Genomic DNA, 15,578 nt, shown 5'->3' on the forward strand with positions numbered 1-15,578 from the left:
TAACTTTCAGATAGTAAGTAGCATAATTTTGAAGATACTGAGCAGTAGAGGTTTTTTGTTTGTTTTTCAGACTCGCTCTGTCACCCAGGCTGGAGTGCAGTGGCATGACCTTGGCTCACTGCAACCTCCCCCTCCCAGGTTCAAGCGATTCTCCTGCCTCGGGATCCTAAGTAGCTGGGATTACAGGCATGCGCCAACACGCCCGGCTAATTTTTTTTTTATTTTTAGTAGAGATGGGGTTTCATCATGTTGGCCAGGCTGGTCTTGAACTCCTGACCTCGTGATCTGCCCACCTCAGGCTCCCAAAGTGCTGGGATTACAGGCTTGAGTCACCACGCCTGGCTTAGAGGTAAGTCTAAAACAAGCAAAACTCCTTTCAAAATCGATTTGTACAAGTCTAAATAGTTGTTTTAATACCAATTCTTGGTATCAATAAGCATCTCCACTCTCACAGAAGAGTTTTAGGCCCCTAAACCATCTGCATTATACCTCTGCACTGAATAGTTAGGAGTCACCTTTTAATTCATTACTTTTTCTCCAGGCAATGACCAATTCTTTAAAAACTATCAACTGAAAGCCTAAACATCCATCAAAAGGGCACTGATTAAGTAAATCATAAAGTGGCAAACCATGTAATAACTAAAAAAAGGGACCCATAAATAATAGAAATTATCTATTGAGGGGAAAAAAACAGTTACGTAACAGTGGTCTATTTAGATTATGTTCTTATATATACAAAGTATCTAATAAGAATAACTTTTGAAGTTACATAAAATAGTTGAGAAAGGAACTGAAGTTTTTTTTCAAAGTAGAAAATTGGTCGCCGTGGTGGCTCACGCCTGTAATCCCAGCACTTTGGGAGGCCGAGGCGGGTGGATCACGAGGTCAGGAGATAGGGAACATCCTGGCTAACATGGTGAAACCCCGTCTCTACTAAAAATACAAAAAAGAAATTAGCCGGGCGTGGTGGCGGGCACCTGTAGTCCCAGCTACTCAGGAGGCTGAGGCAGGAGAATGGCGTGAACCCGGGAGGCGGAGCTTGCAGTGAACCAAGATCGCGCCACTGCACTCCAGCCTGGGCAACAGGGCGAGACACCGTCTCAAAAAAAAAAAAAAAAAAGGAAATTACTCTCAAAACCAAAAAATATTATGCCAGTAGCTTTGCATATTCCAAGACTCTATGCAAAATCCCAACCTATGGAAGCCATTCACCTCACTCACTGTAGAAAAGAGATAACATAGATGGCCCGAGCCTGCTGTCCTTAGAAAGGCTTGCACAGTTGGCCCTTGGCTGGTCTCTGATAACTTTCAGAAGAGTTCTCACCATCCCTAGGGCTACTAAGAGTGACTCACTCTGCATAAACTGCACAAACCAAATGTGGTTTATGATGAACACTGGCTTTCTATCTAGATGAATACCAGCTTTCTGTCTAGGAGCCTAAAATTTTAATATGTGGTAGGCAGAGGGTGCCTACACGAACAGGCCCCACCAATAATAACAATAGGCACTGAGTTTCTAACAAAAGCTTCCCTGCTAGGCAACATTTCACATACGTGTGCTGTTGCAACTCCATGCTGGAGGAATTGTGTCCTGTGTCACTCCACTGGGAGAGGACACTTGGGAGCATGAGCCTGGTTTCCTCCCGGATTCACCCCATTCACCATCTCCCCTTGCTGATTTTGCTTTGTATACTTTGCTATAGAAAAACACTTTTTATTGTATTTTATTTTTTTGAGACGGGGTCTCACTCTGTCGCCCAGGATGGAGTGCAGTGGCCTGAGCTGGGCTCACTGCAGCCTCTACCTCCCAGGCTCAAGCGATCCTCCTGCCTCAGCTTCCGGAGTAGCTGGGACCACAGGCATATGCCACTCCGTCTAATTTTTTGTATTTTTATTAGAGACAGGGTTTCACCATGTTGGCCAGGCTGGTCTTGGAACGCCTGGCCTCAACTGATCTGCCTGCCACGGTCTCCTGACGTGCTGGGATTACAGGCATCAGCCACAGCACTGGGCCTGTATCCTTTGCTATTTAAAAAAAAAAAAAAAAAAAATCAGCCCTGGGCTCTTCTCCTAGTGAATTACTGAACCTGCAGGTGGACTTGGGGACTGTCCCCAACACGCTCGCCCAGCAGAGATGAAATACCTTCTAGAGGTAAATGGGACCCAAATTGTGGATTTCCTGTCTTAGCACATGGAGAATCCATTTCAGAATTTTGAATCTTATCACAAAGATGATCTGGGAAGCTATTTTGATTGGTTTGGGTCTGTTTTAGTAAACAGGGAGATGCAGAGATGGGCTAGATGCTCACCAAACTGTTTCCTCTTCCCAGCTAAAGAATTAGAATACATTTCTCAGCTTCCCTTGCATTGGTTTGGCTGTAAGACTTAGTTCCTAACCCACAAAGTATACAGCAAATATGGTATGTGGCACTTTCAGACCTAGCTCATAAAACCTCACTCATGATTCTCTGTTTTTCCACTATCTGCCCGATGAATAAACCCCCAAGACCTAGAGGAGGAGGATGTCATGAGATGACAGATGAAGGCAGACTTCTTGAATTATTGCACAGGATCCTCAATGAAACATCCTCAATGAAAATTATTTGAGGAAGAAATACATCTTTACTCTGTTAAGCTGCTATTATCTTGGATTTGTTTTAGGCCTGTTTTGCCTAATAACAGACAAAATGATCAAATGAACATTTTTAGAAGTTACTCTTGATGATGGGAAATACCAAGAAAGGAAAGATAAGGTCACAGGAAAGCCATGAACATGTAAGGAAAAGAGAAGCGAATGTACTCAAGAAACAGCAGGCCAGACACAGTAGCTCGTACCTCTAATCCCAGCACTTTGGGAGGCCAAGGGAGGATGGCTTGGGGCCAGGAGTTCAAGACCAGCCTAGGCAACATAGAATAACCCCATCTCTACTTTTTTTTTTTTTTTTTTAATTAGCAAAGTGCAGTGGCAAATGCCTTTAGCCCTAGCTACTAGAGAGGCTGAAGGGGGAGGACTGTTTGAGCCCAAGTGAGCTATGATCAGGCCATCGTCCTGCAGCCTGGATGACAGGGCAAGACACTGTACCAAAAAAATAAAATAAAATAAGAAATTGCAATAACTCTTTTTGTTAGTTTTTTCAGACGGAGTCTCACTTTGTTGCCCAGGCTGGAGTGCAGTGGCATGATCTTGGCTCACTGCAACCTCCGCCTCCCGGGTTCAAGCAATTCTCTGCCTCAGCCTCCCAAGTAGCTGGGATTATAGGCGCCTGCCACCACGCCCGGCTAATTTTTATATTTTTAGTGGAAACAGGGTTTCACCATCTTGGCCAGGCTGGTCTTGAACTACTGACCTCAGGTGATCCACCTGCCTCGGCCTCCCAAAGTGCTGGGATTACAGGCGTGAGCCACCACGCCCGGCCTACAAGGACTTTGTTTTTATTTTTTATTTTTAGTACAGATGGGGTCTTGCTATATTGCCCAGGCTGGTCTCAAACTCCTGAGCTCAAGCAATCCTCCCACCTCAGCCTCCCAAAGTGCTGGGATTACAGTTGTGAGCCACAGCATCCGGCTGGTTTTTTCGTTTTTTGTTTTTAAAGGAAAACAAGATACAGTCAAAGTTTGGGAAATTCCTTCTGCCTTCACTACCCATCATAGTGCTTATTTTCCATAATCTTATTTCAGGTTGGTTTGCTTTCATGAGAATGACATGATTATTTTATATATTACTACTAGATTATTTGGCAGCATTTTTTTCAATAATACAGTGTACGCCAATTTTAGAGATTTTAAAGTATGGAAATTTTGTTTTAGAATCAGTGAAATACGGTATTTCCTTTCCCTCATGTAGTCTTCTGTTACATGTGCCATTGTAAAACTAAAATAATTTTAAGGGTCTTGTGATTTATACCAAGAATAAGTAAATCTAAAGTGAACAAAATAAACCTAATGAGAAATCTGAACCTCAAGAAGGCATCTATGGAAAAAAAAAAACTGAAGAGCAGTAGTATCTCCAAAAGCATTTTGAAATGTTTAGGTGTCAGAAGAGTTACTGGCATTCAGTAAGAATTAAGGATGAAATTAAACATCTTGCAAGAGGCCAGGTGCAGGGCTCACGCCTGTAATGCCAGCATTTTGGGAGGCTGAGGCAGGAGGATCACTTGAACCTGGAGTTTGAGACCCATCTGGGGAACAGTGAGACCATCTCAACAAATAAATACATAAACAAGCAAGCAGGGCATGGTGGCATGCACCTGTAGCCCTGGCTACTTGGAAGGCTGAGGTAAGAGGATCACTTAAGCCTAAGAGGTTGAGGCTACAGTGAGCCATGATTGCACCACTGCACTCCAACCTGGGCAACAGAGCAAGACTGTCTCAAAAAAAATTTTTTAATTAAAAAAATAATAATAACAAACCACATCTTACAAGGGGACAATACAGGCTGAGAATCCCAAATTTGAAAATCCAAAGTTCGAAAGACTCCAAAATCCAAAACGTTTTGAGCACAAACACAACACTCAAAAGAATACTCATTGGCGCATATTGGTAAGTATGACAATTTTCCAAAATCTGAAATGAGAAACATGTCTAGTCTCAAGCATTTAAGACAAGCGATATTCAACCTGTATCACCAACAAAGAACTACGCTGCCCAAATGCCAATAGTGCCTTTGTTGAGAAAATGGCTGATATATCCACCTTCTATAGGATGGGCCCTCAATGTAAACACCTCAAAATTAACTTCTGGCTGGTGCAGTGGCTCATGCTGGAATCTCAGGACTTTGGGAGGCTGAGTCAGGAGGACCACTTGAAACCAGGAGCTCAAGACCAGCTTGGGCAACATAGCAAGACCCTGTCTCTACAACCACAACAATAAAAATTAGCTGGGTGTGGCACTGTGTGCCTATAGTCTTAGCTATTTGGTGGGCTGCTGTGGGAGGATGGCTTGAGCCCAGGAGTCTGTGATTTTAATGAGCTATCACAGCACCACTGCACTAGAGCATGGGTGACAGAGCAAGACCCTGCCTCTATAAAATTAAAGAAAAAATTGACTTTCCACATTAACACAAAGCCAAGCACAGCTTAAATCCAGAAGATGGTAAGAAATGGTATGCAGCTTACATAAAGTGGCTAACACAAGTTATTAGAAAAACAGTTTATGCATAACTATTTTGTGGTGGATTGTGTACTTGCACCTGCAATCCCAGCCAGCTACTCAGGAGGGTGAGGTGGGAAGACTGACTGAGCCCAGGAGTTCAAGGCTGCATTGAGCTATGGTCGCACTACTTTGTCTCTAAAAAAAAAAAAATTAATTAAAAAGAGTTTGGCCGGGCACGGCAGCTCACGCCTGTAATCCCAGTACTTTGGGAGGCTGAGGTGGATGGATCACGAGGTCAGGAGTTCGAGACTAGCCTGGCCAACATGGTAAAGCCCGTGTCTACTAAAGATACAAAAAATTAGCAGGACATGGTGGCGCACATCTGTAATCCCAGCTACTTGGGAGGCTGAGGCAGGAGAATCAGCTTGAACCCAGGAGGCAGATGTTGCAGCGAGCTAAGATCGCACCATTGCACTCCAGGCTGGGCGACAGGGCGAGACTCCATCTCAAAGAAAAAAATTAGCAGGGCGTGGTGGCGCACACTCCAGCCTGGGCGACACAGAGAAACCCTGTCTCAAAAAAAAAAAAGGAAAACGAGTTGACCCTTCCGTAGTTCATAAGCATGATGACTGGGTGTTCACATGCATGCGTGAGATATGGCAACCTCAAACCTTGTTACATCGGCACGTTACCTGTCTGACATGAAAAAAAGAGTTGACTTGCTTTTTATATACACATATTAATCAAGCAATTTATTTCACTCAATGCTACAGTGTCTTCAATAACTTGTAACATTTAACAGCCTTGTGCATGTGCCTTAAATATTTTACAAGAATTAATCTAATCCACGCCAGGCATGGTGGCTCCCGCCTGTAATCCCAGCACTTTGGGAGGCTAAGGTGGGAGGATTTTTTGAGGCTGGGAGTGCAAGGCCAGGCTGAGCAACATAGTGAGACCCCCATCACTATAAAAAAACTTTTTTTAATTAGCTGGACGTAGTGGTGCACACCTGTAGTCCCAGCCACTGACTGGGGAGACTGAGGTGGGAGGATGGCTTGAACTCAGGAGGTCAAGGCTGCAGTGAGCCATGATTGTGCCACTGCACTCCAGCCTGGGCAACAGAGACCCTATCTCAAAAAACAAAATAACAGAGAGTAGCCTTCTTGAAGCTATTTTATTTTAAAAAGAACTACACCAAGAGAAAACTCTCAAATCTCAGAATTCAATTTACGATGCTAAAGAACTTGTTAAAACTCAAGTCCCTCCATCTTTAGGCAGTCTCAGCAGAACTGCAAATTTATTATTATTACACTGACCATTAATTGTAAAAGAGCATCTTTTGGTCACACTAGAGTTTTGCATTTTCTTTCTTTCTTTCTTTTTCTTTTTTTTTGAGACAGAATCTCGCTCTGTCACCCAGGCTGAAGTGCAGTGGCGCGATCTCAGCTCACTGCAACCTCTGCCTCCCGGGTTCAAGCAATTCTCCTGCCTCAGCCTCCCGAGTAGCTGGGACTAGCCGCCCGCCACCACGCCTGGCTAATTTTTGTATTTTTAGTAGAGACAGGGTTTCACCATATTGACCAGGCTGGTCTCGAACTCCTGACCTTGTGATCCGCCTGCCTCGGCCTCCCAAAGTGCTGGGATTACAGGCGTGAGCCACCGCGCGTAGCCAAGTTTTGCATTTTCATAGTGAGGAAATGAAACATTCAAATCTTGCTTCTAGTCCTCCAAAAAACTGCTGGGAAAAAAACCTTATTTGCTTTGGTCACAACTAAGAAAACTCTATCCAAATAAAAGGTTGGGGGTAAAGAAAGATCTCCCTAATTAATTCAAGAAATTGCCAAGATGTAAATAGTTTAACTCTGTAGATTACTAGAGATAGTCATGATATTCTAAAATCCAATGCACAAATGAAACTAAAATCCTGACCTACATAATGAACCACCAACGATAGATCTTTTCCTCTGAAATGTTACTTGCTCATTCAAGCAGTATGAAAAAAAGAAAAACCAAAGAGTATCGATTTCCAAGAATGCTATATTCTATCAATTTACCCAACTGTAATAAATGAAGCACTATTCAATTACAGTTCAACTGTATACATGCACTGGGGAAAGAGAGACTCCTTACTCACTATGGGACAGAAAACTTAAAAGGCATTGTAGGGTGCACTTAAGTGAAACTGGCCAAGGATGGCAAAAAATCAATTTTGCTTAAGGAAATTAGGGATTTATAGACAGTACATCTGAGTTTGGACTAGAATGATAAAGTTTTGGTAGAGATGACATTCCAGATGTAAAAAGACGAAGAGGCTGGGTGCGGTGGCTCACACCTGTAATCCCAACACTTTGGGAGGCCGAGGTGGGCAGATCACCTGAGGTCAGGGGTTCAGGACCAGCCTGGCCAACATGAGGAAACCCCGTCTCTACTAAAAATGCAAAAATTAGCCGGGCATGGTGTGGCAGGCGCCTGTAATCCCAGCAACTCGGCGGGGATAAGGCAGGAGAATCGCTTGAACCCGAAAGGAGGTGGTTGTATTGCAGTGAGCCAAGATCGTGACACTACATTCCAGCCTGGGTGACACAGCGAAGACTCTGTCTCATTTAAAAAAACAAAAGAGGACAAAGATATATTTGGGTACCACTGCTTAACAGTCTTTTGACTATAACACAACACAATAGTACCACAGGGAAGGAGGAATCAACACTTATAATTCCAGATGAAGGTATCAGAATGACTTCTGAACAAAGAAAGGATATTTCCAAAGCAATGATTTAAGTGGCATTTTGGCAGAAATATAAAAAATTAACTGCAGTCCTAGAATCTTTTACAATCACAATATCCACATATTATTTGTGAAATAAACCCAAAAACCAATGATAAAGAAACTATAATGGAGATTAGTCAGAAAGTTATTTCAAAAAAGACTAAGAGCCTGAAACTAGACAAAAAGATAACTTTTTTTTTTCTTTTTTTTGAGACAGAGTCTGTCACCCAGGCTGCAGTGCAATGATCACAGCCCACTGCAGCCTCGACCTCCCCAGGCTCAGGTGATCCTCCCACCTCAAGTTTTGTATTTTTAGCAGAGATGGGGTTTCACCATATTGCCCAGGGTGGTCTGAAACTCCCGGGCTTAAGTGATTTGTACACCTCTGCCTCCCAAAAGCGTTAGGATTGCAGGCGTAAGCCACTGCGCTGGCCCAGCTAACTATTCTTTCTTTTTCTTTTTTTTTTTTTGAGACAGAATTTTGCTCTTGTTGCCTAGGCTGGAGTGCAATGGCGCAATCTCGGCTCACCGCAACCTCCACCCCCCAGGGTCCAGCAATTCTCCTGCCTCAGCCTCCCAAGAAGCTGAGATTACAGGCACACGCCACCACACCCAACTAATTTTGTATTTTTAGTGGATACGGGGTTTCTCCATGTTGGTCAAGCTGGTCTCAAACTCCCGACCTCAGGTGATCCGCTCGCCTTGGCCTCCCAAAGTGCTAGGATTACAGGCATGAGCCACCACGCCTGGCAACTATTCTTGTTAGCAAAACCAGGCCTTATATTTTGTCCAAATCCACAGAATATACACCACCATGGCCGGGCATGGTGGCTCACACCTGTAATCCCAGCACTTTGGGAGGCCGAGGCGGGCAGATCACGAGGTCAGGAGATCGAGACCATCCTGGCTAACATGGTGAAACCCCATCTCTACTAAAAAATACAAAAAACAAATTAGCCGGGTGCCTGTAGTCCCAGCTATTCAGGAGGCTGAGGCAGGAGAATGGCATGAACCTGGGAGGCGGAGCTTGCAGTGAGCCAAGATCGCACCACTGCACTCCAGCCTGGGTGACGGAAAGAGACTCCGTCTCAAAAAAAAAAGAAGAAGATACACCACCAAGAGTGAATTCTAATGTAAACTAGAGAATTTGGATGATGATGATCTATCAGTGTAGGTTCATCAATTGTAAGAAATGTACAGGCTGGGCTCGGTGGCTCACGCCTGTAATCCCAGCACTTTGGGAGGCCGAGGCAGGTGGCTCACGAGGTCAGGAGATCGAGACCATCCTGGCTAACACGGTGAAACCCCGTCTCTACTAAAAAACTACAAAAAATTAGCCAGGCGTGGTGTTGGGCGCCTATAGTCCCAGTTACCAGGGATGCTGAGGCAGGAGAATGGCGTGAACCCGGGAAGCGCAGCTTGCAGTGAGCCGAGATGGCGCCACTGCACTCCAGCCTGGGTGACAGAGCGAGACTGTATCTCAAAAAATGTACCACTCTAGTGGGGGGGGCGGGCGTTGATAATGGGCAAGGCAAAGCACGTATTGGGGCAGGAGATAATACAGGAAACCTCTGTACTTTCTCATCAATTTTACTGTGATCCCAAAACTGCTCTAAAAAATAAAATCAATTAAGAAAAAAACGCAAAATCTAGAAGCTATAAATCTAAGGGAACAAATGTTTAATTATCTGACGCGGAAACTGCTGAGTTCTGAATATAAAGCTTAAGAATATTATAGGCTCACGCCTATAATCCCAACACTTTGGGAGGCTGAGGTGGGTGGATCACCTGAGGTCAGGAGTTTGAGACCAGCCTGGCGAACATGGTGAAACCTCGTCTCTACTAAAAATACAAAAATTAGCCAGATGTGGTGGTGGGCACCTATAATCCCACCTACTCGGGAGGCTGAGGCAGGATCATCTCTTGAAACCTGGAGGCAGAGGTTGCAGTGAGCTGAGATCGCACCACTGCACTCTAGCCCGGGCGCCAAGACTGAAACTCTTGACTCAAAAAAAAAAAAGAAAGAAAGAAAAAGAAAAAAGAATGTTAGATAGCGTCTTTGAAAATCCTTTTGGCTGGGCGCAATGGCTCACGCCTGTAATCCCAGCACTTAGGGAGGCCGAGGCAGGCAGATCACCTGAGGTCAGGAGTTCGAGACCAGCCTGACCAATATGGCAAAACCCCGTCTCTACTAAAAATACAAAAATTAGCCAAGTGTGGTGGCAGGCACCTGTAATCCCAGCTACTCAGGAGGCTGAGGCAGGAGAATCGCTCGAACCCAGGAAGGAGAGGTTGCAGTGAGCCGCTCCAGCCTGGGGGATACAGCGAGACTCTGCCTCCAAAAAAAAAAAAAAAGAAAATACTTCCATCCCACTTTTATATGTCAAATAATTACTTCAACATTACTGTAATATTTATTGTGAGATATACATTTGGTCTTCATCCCATTTCCTGGCATACAACTTCTAAGAGCCTTAGAATAATAAGTTTCTTTTTGTATGCTGAGTTGACTGATAGCTTGGCAACTTCTAGGTAGTTTCTGCATGGGTGCTGGTCACCTGAAAGACCAAGGCAAGATGAGACGGTTAGGCCTTTTAGCCCCACCTCCTCCAAACTCCACGGAGGGAAAAGGTGCTAAGGGTTAAGGTGACCACCAAAGGTCAATGATTTAACCAACTGTGCCTCTGTGATGAAGCCTCCATAAAAGCCCATAAATGACTGGGTTCAGAGAGCTTCCAGATAGCTGAGGCACAGTGTAGCCAGGGGAGGGCATGGAAGCTCCGCGGCCCTTACTTCTCCTACACACCTCCTCATCCATATCCTTTATAATAAACTCTTAAACCTAAGTGTTGGCCGGGTACAGTGGCTCATGCCTGTCTGTAATCCCAGCACTTTGGGAGGCTGAGGTGGGTCGATCACTTGAAGTCAAGAATTCGACACCAGCCTGGCCAACATGATGAAACCCCGTCTCTACCAAAAATATAAAAAATTAGCCAGGTGTGGTGGTGCATGCCTATAATCCCAGCTACTTGGGAGGCCGAGGCAGAAGAATCGCTTGAACCAGAGCGACAGAGGTTGCAGCAAGCCTAGATCGTGCCACTGCACTCCAGCCTGGGTGACAGAGCCAAGACTCCGGCTCCAAAAAAAAAAAAAACCTAAGTATTTCCGAGAGTTCTATATAAGCCACTCTAGCAAGTTAACTGAACAAAAGAAGGGGGTATTAGGAACTCAATTTATAGTCAGTTGGTCAGAAACACAGGTAAAACCACCTGGGACTTGAGATTAGCATTGGAAGTGGGGGACTGTCTATGGGACTTGAGCTTTCAACGTGTGGGATCTGATGCTACCTTCAGGTACACCGTGTCAGAATAATACTGAATTAGAGGATACCCATGTGGTGTCCACTGCTGAATAGCTTGCTTGATGTGCAGGAGAAAACCCCACACATCTGGTGGTGTGAGAATATACCGGAAGAAAGTTTATGTCCTCAGAATCAACAAAAAACTGTCCTACATGGTTGCATCGTATTCAACATTTCAGGAATTTCCCTGTAACAACTGTAACACAGTTAAGCAACAGGTATCCTGGAGGTTAGTTAATGCTGTGTTTTCCAGAATTAAAGATATAAATGCATTTCTTAAATATATACACTACATTCCTTTAAATCACTGTGGGTGCGACGGCTTACGCCTATAATCCCAGCACTTTGGGAGGCTGAGGTGAGTGGATCACAAGGTCAGGAGTTCAAGACCAGCCTGACCAACATGGTGAACCAGATCTCTACTAAAAAGACAAAAATTACCCGGCCGTGGTGGCACGCGCCTGTAATCCCAGGTACTCGGGAGGCTGAGGGAGGAGAATCACTTGAACCTGGGAGGCGGAGGTTGCAGTGAGCCGAGATCCCACCACTGCTCTCCAGCCTGGGCAACAGAGCAAGACTCCATCTTAAAAAACAAACAAACAAACGAAAAAACTCAACAAATGGCTTCATATTAAGTCTACACCTCTAATTACTGCCTTCTCAAACTATGCTCTCCAGTGAACAATGCTTTATTTGGTTTGCTACATTCTTGCAAATTTGAGTGAAAAGTACACTTAAAAAAAAAAGTATCATAGGCCAGTATGGTGGCTCACATCTGCAATCACAGCACTCTGGGAGGTCTTGGTGGACAGATCGCTTGAGCCCAGGAGTTCCAGACCAGCCTGGGAAACACAGTGAAACCTCACCTCTACCAAAAAAAATACAAAAATTAGGCCAGGCGCAGTGGCTCACACCTGTAATCCCAGAACTTTGGGAAGCTGAGGCAGGTAGATCACTTGAGGTCAGGAGTTCAAGACCAGATGGCCAACATGGTAAAACCCCATCTCTACTAAAAATACAGGCCTGGGCAGTGGCTCACGCCTGTAATCTCAGCACTTTGGGAGGCCAAGGCAGGTGGATCACCTGAGGTCAGGAGTTCGAGGCCAGCCTGACTAACGTGGTGAAACCCTGCCTCTACTAAATACAAAAAATTAGCTGGGCATGGCGGCGTGCGCCTGTAATCCCAGCTATTCAGGAGGCTGAGGCAGGAGAATCACTTGAACCCAGGAGCCAGAGGCTGCACTGAGCAGAGATCGTACTATTGCACTCCAGCCTGGGCAACAAGAGCAAAACCCTGTTTTAAAAAAACATATATATATAAAATTAGCCAGGCATGATGGCGCACACCTGTAATCCCAGCTACTTGGGAAGCTGAGGCAGGAGAATCACTTGAACCCGGGAGGCAGAAGTTGCAGCAAGCCAAGATCATACCACTGCACTCCAGCCTGAGGGAGAAGAGCAAAACTCTCTCAAAAAAAAAAGAAAAAAAACAATTTTTGACACGTGTGGTTAGCATGCAGCTGTAGTCCCAGCTACTCAGAGGCTGAGGTGAGAGACTCACCTGAGACCAGAATATCAAGGCTGCAGTGAGCAGTGATTGTACCGCTGCACTCCAGCCTAGGCATTGAAGTGAAACCCTGTCTCAAAAAAAAAAAAAAAACGATTGTATACACTGGGGGGCAGAAGGTGTTGAGCCCCTTTTAACTTTCAAAGATTCATCTTTAAAACTGTGAGCAAACAGAAAAGGAATTGCTAGATTCTTCTATATATAGAGTCACTCAATGGGATGCCATTTTGAAACTTCACAGCAGGAAGTTTTAGTTTGGTCAGAGGGTCATTAAAGAAATGCCTCAGTTAATATATATGACTTGAAAGTCTTCTCTTTTATAAAAGTATATACCAAGTTCAGGCCGGGCGCTATGGCTCACACCTGTAATCCCAGCACTTTGGGAGACTGAGGCAGGCAGATCACCTGAGGTCAGGAATTCGAGACCAGCCTCGCCAATACGTTGAAACCTCTTCTCTACTAAAAATACAAAAACTAGCTGGCCATGGTGGCAGGCGCCTGTAATCCAGCTACTCAGAAGGCCAAGGCAGGAGAATCGCTTGAACCTGCGAGGCGGGGGTTGCAGTGAGCCAAGATTCCACCATTGCACTCCAGCCTGGGCAACAGAGCGAGACTGCGTCTCAAAAAAAAAAAAAAAAAAAAAAGATATACCAAGTTCATAAAATACAGCATTTCAAAATGGCAGACTACTAGGCTGGGCACAGTCACTCATGCCTGTAATCCCAGCACTTTGGGAGGCCGACGCGGGCGGATCACGAGGTCAAGAGTTCGAGACCAGCCTGACCAACATAGTGAAACCCCGTCTCTACCAAAAATACAAAAATTAGCTGGGTGTAGTGGTGCGCGCCTGTAATCCCAGCTACTTGGGAGGCTGGGGCAGGAGAATCGCTTGAACCCAGGAGGCGGAGGTTGTAGTGAGCCGAGATCGCACCACTGCATTCCAGCCTGGGCAACGGGGTGAGACTCCGTCTCAAAAAAAAAAAAAAAAATGGCAGACTACTATTGTTGTTAATGTGGGACAAAATACTCTTAACAAATATTTTGCAAAATTTTTTTTTAATTTAATTTTCTTCTTTGTAAAGACAGGGTCTCACCATGTTGCCCAGGCTGGTCTCTAACTCCTAGTCTCAAGCATCCTCCTCCCTCATCCTCCCAAAAAGCTAGGATACAGGCTTGAGCCACTTGCCTGGGCTAAAAAAATTAGTCCCAAAATATGACAGCACTCAATTAGAATTATTGTGGACAAATTCCATTCTCTGGTATTGGGTACCAAAGACGTGTTTGTTATTACACAGAAAGAAATAATCAAGTTCACAAATTCAAACTGGTTAAAAAGAAAGCTTCTCAGCTGGGCACCGTGGCTCACGTCTGTAATCCCAGCACTTTGGGAGGGTGAGGCGGGTGGATCATGAAGTTAAGAGTTCGAGACCATCCTGGCCAACATGGTGAAACCCTGTCTCTATTAAAATACAAAAATTAGCTGGGTGTGGTGGCGGGCACCTGTAGTCCCAGCTACTCGGGGGGCTGAGGCAGAATTGCTTGAACCCTGGAGGCAAAGGTTGCAGAACCGAGATCGTGTGCCACTGCACTCCAGCCTGGTGACAGAGCGAGACTCCATCTCAAAAAAAAAAAAAAAAGTTTCTCATAACCAGATCAGAATCTATCCTAAAACATACTCAGAAAAAGTAACATGCAAGGTAATTTGAAATCAGACTTTAAAGCATGTTTTGAAAAGATTGCAAGCATTTCCATTTGTTTTCATAGTTTTTTTTTAATGACTTGACTCCAAATAAGAAGGATGTCTTATTATTTAGCTTGACAACATCTATGTTAAAAAGACTAGGATCTAAACCCCCAAGAGAAATTCAGAAACTAGAAAAAAAGAAAATGAACCCGGGGTGGTAAGCTGGGAACCAAAAAGAGCACATTTCAATTCTTTTCCACTGTAATGCCACAAAACCGTACCTTAAAACTTCTAAGATTACAATCTTAGGTAAGAAAAGGAAATATTTTCAGTTACAAATAGACATGTCTTTGCGCCTTCATTCTAGACTTTTTTTTTTTTTTTTTTTTTGAGAAGGAGTCTCCCTGTCCCCCAGGCTGGAGTGCAGTAGCTCTATCTCGGCTCACTGCAACCTCCGTCTCCCGGGTTCAAGCAATTCTCCTGCCTCAGCCTCCCAAGTAGCTGGGATTACAGGCACCTGCCACCACGCCCGGCTAATTTTTGTATTTTTAGTAGAGACGCGGTTTTGACATGTTGGCCAGGCTGGTCTCGAACTCCTGACCTCTGGTGATTCACCTACCTTGGCCTCCCTAAGTGCTGGCATTACAGGCGTGAGCCACCGCGCCCAGTCGATTCTAGACTTGTTTCCACTAAGACTTGGGGAACCCACACTTGTTGAAAAGGAACTAACTCTCCAAACTAGTTTTATCAACATGCTATCATTTCAGTCAAAGCACAGCTAGCCACCTAAAACCATGTATCATCAATGCATATTGTCCTTAGACAAGGTAACAATTTGCAGTGTCCTAAAACATAATTATTTAAACTGTTACCACATGTCTTAATAGCTAAAATACTCTGCTGCCAATCTTTAAAAGGGTAGGAATACCAACCTGGACCACAGATCACTTAAGTATTAAACCCAAGTACCTATAGAAAAAAACTGTTCTTAATCTGTTTGACCTTCTTCCTAATATTTTACTTGCCTTCCCTCATTTTTTTAATCCATGTATTCCCTATTCCTATCAAAGGGGCTGTCATAAGGAAAACGTTCGGCATTGTTTCAAAC

The 15,578-nt window shown here is 44.5% G+C and overlaps 1 protein-coding gene and 1 non-coding gene across 9 annotated transcripts in view; one reads left to right on the plus strand and one right to left on the minus strand.

Moving 5' to 3' along the window:
- Positions 1-15,578, minus strand: part of CNOT1 (CCR4-NOT transcription complex subunit 1) — a 111,044-nt gene that overhangs the window by 93,972 nt on the left and 1,494 nt on the right. The window lies entirely within an intron of this gene.
- On the plus strand, positions 5,693-5,793 carry LOC115931152 (small nucleolar RNA U13). Its single transcript, XR_004067701.1, has one exon. It is a non-coding gene; the product is annotated as a small nucleolar RNA U13 (small nucleolar RNA).

Source organism: Gorilla gorilla, chromosome 18, assembly GCF_029281585.2.
Source record: "Gorilla gorilla gorilla isolate KB3781 chromosome 18, NHGRI_mGorGor1-v2.1_pri, whole genome shotgun sequence".
NCBI classification, from domain to species: Eukaryota; Metazoa; Chordata; class Mammalia; order Primates; family Hominidae; genus Gorilla; species Gorilla gorilla.